Source organism: Peromyscus maniculatus, chromosome 18 (assembly GCF_049852395.1).
Source record: "Peromyscus maniculatus bairdii isolate BWxNUB_F1_BW_parent chromosome 18, HU_Pman_BW_mat_3.1, whole genome shotgun sequence".
Lineage (NCBI taxonomy): Eukaryota > Metazoa > Chordata > Mammalia > Rodentia > Cricetidae > Peromyscus > Peromyscus maniculatus.
In genome coordinates this window covers 10,373,468-10,376,206 of record NC_134869.1, presented here as the reverse complement: position 1 = coordinate 10,376,206, position 2,739 = coordinate 10,373,468, and the positions used below count along the sequence as shown (strand labels likewise).

At 38.8% G+C, this 2,739-nt stretch overlaps 1 pseudogene; it reads left to right on the top strand.

Moving 5' to 3' along the window:
- The first annotated feature begins 1,664 nt into the window (after positions 1–1,664).
- Positions 1,665–2,140, top strand: LOC102927892 (cytochrome b-c1 complex subunit 7 pseudogene; annotated as a pseudogene).
- The last annotated feature ends 599 nt before the right edge of the window (positions 2,141–2,739 follow it).

Genomic DNA, 2,739 nt, shown 5'->3' with positions numbered 1-2,739 from the left:
GGCTAACTCAAGGACTCTATAAACAACATCCACAGTAGTCTTGGGCTGATAATCACATCCCCATGTGTAGAAAGTGGTGCATTCTCATGATCAGAAGCCACCCTTTATACCAAAGACATATACCAGCTCTACAAAGTTTATTCCCTGTTTTAGAGAAGGAGCTCTATTTCTTTCTCAATACATCAGGGACTTAGAGAAACCTTCCAAGGCCTATACAGGTTGCCAGGCTCAAAGAGGACAAGTTTCTAGTGTTTTCTATAAGTTCTGCAATTTTTAATTTGGCATTTAGATGCAAGATTCATTTGGAGTTAAATACTCTTCTCATATACTGGACAGCATTCTACTACTAAGCTGTAATATATATATAAAGATGGAATTGGTGACATAAAAGATTTACCAATGATTAGGAGATAGTCACACAAAGTAAAATTTAGCTAAGTGTGTGCTGCTTCTCAAATAACCCAAAGGTAAGTAGTATGTTAGCCAGGGCTGTTAAGATTAGGGTGCTATAACACAAATATTCATTCACTATTTATTGTATACTCTTTTGGTCACATGTGCATATTAAAAACAAGTGATGGGTTGCTCTTCCATGGAGAAGATAGAAAGACCCTCTGTGTGAAGATCTCTCTATCATAAGCTAGAGCATTACAGTTTAAAGAAGGATTTTTGGTTGTGTTGTTACTGGAGGCTGTATACATCAATTTGATGATGCTTGATTATGTATTTGCTGTTTCTTTGTATTGCCAGCTTACACCCATTAAAACCAAAAGCATGGTTATAGTAGTGAGGCCATATGAAGACTATCTTGTGTTTTCTCTAAGATTTAGTTTAACCAATTCTACCTAGGAAATATTAATTTATTTCATTATCTTATACACAGTTTTTATTCACCAGTCTTCTATTAATTCTTGTTGATCAGCAGGTTTTTTTTTCCTTTTTCCTTTTTTTTTTTCTTCAAGACAGGGTTTCTCTGTGTAACTTTGATGCCTTTTTTGGAACTCATTCTTTAGTTAAGGCTGGCCTTGAACTCAGAGAGATCTGCCTGCCTTTGCCTCCCAAGTGCTGGGATTAAAGGAGTATGCCACCACTGCCTGGTGCTCAGCAATATCTCAAAACAAATAATTGGAACCATCTGGATTATCAGTTTTCCCTGCTTAAGAGGGTGGTCACCACCAAGTTTCCTGACTTGTAAGTTCCAAATAAGTGGCAGAGAGTTTGGAGGATACTCATTCACTGGTCTATTTTTCTTTCTCACTGACCAGAGAAGACCCAAAATAGAAGGAATGGCAGGACTGTCTTCCCAGTCCTTAACAGCACAGTCAGGATTAAATGATCAAGCAATTCCCAATTACATTGAGTGAGGAAAGCCTGAGCTACAGAAGAAAGTGCTCTAAATAGAAAATCAAACAAAAACAAAAACAAACAAACAAAAAACCCAACTCCTGAGGAAAATGCGAAGAAATTCTTAATGACTGGTAAATACATAGAATAACACAAATAAGAGATTAGAGCAGTGATACAATTAAAGAAAGGCAAAAGTAGAACTAATAATTGACATTTGAAAATATAAATATAATTGAAAAAGATATAGATATCCTAACTTTGAAAAGGAGCAGCCATTACCTGGTAGAAGATTTGCATTAAAAACACAACTATTTAAAATGGCGGGCCGACCTGCAGTTGCAGCGAGCGTCAAGCAAGTGGCTGGATGGTTTTCGAAAATGGTATTATAATGCTGCAGGATTCAACAAACTGGGGTTAATGCGAGATGATACAATATACAAGACTGAAGATGTGAAAGAAGCCATAAGAAGGCTTCCTGAGAATATTTAGAATGACAGAATGTTTCGAATTAAGAGAGCTCTGGACCTGACCATGAGGCATCAGATCTTGCCTAAGGAGCAGTGGACAAAATATGAGGAGGACAAATTCTACCTTGAACCCTATCTGAAAGAGGTTATTCGGGAAAGAAAAGAGAAAGAAGAATGGACAAAGAAGTGATCTTGTAGTTGAGATCTGTGGATGTGCCTGGTCTTAGCATGTTTTTATGAAGTTTCAGCTTGAATCACAATTTAAGAATTATTTGCTCTGCAGAGGCCTCTCTTTAAATAAATGTCTATTGTGACCATAAAAAAAACCACACAACTATTTGACCTTGTCACTATGTGCTATGTTAGCTGCTGAACTTTGTAACCTGACACACACATCTGCAGTCAACAACCTGTGTCTCAACCCTTTGAGCTGACTTAACAATGCAAAATAGGATTGAACATTTCTGCAAAGGAGTGCCCACTAGTTCGAAATTCAGTATTCATTGGCTCAAGATAACCTCTCCAAATTGTATACCCACCAATCTGGTGTGCCTTTATTCACATGACATGAAATAATACATGATGGGAAATTACAAATCACTAACCCTGCCACAGTCAGGACCTATTTCATAATAGTAACTCCAGCAGCTGATTGCCTATCCTATTTCCCCCTGCAGTGTACACAAGAAATTATTCTTCCAAGAGCCTGCCAGCACCTGACTGGATTAAGAGGTGAGTCTTTATCCTCATACCCAAACAACCCAGCCCCTAGGCTTTGGGCCCAGGGGCACAACCCTGCACCCTTACACTCACCCATTGCAGTTCCAGTTTTAGGCCAGTTGGCAGGCAGACCTCCTGCATACAGGTCAGACTACTCCCATCCCCCATCAGACCCTGTAACCCAAGCCCCACCTCCCCCAAATCT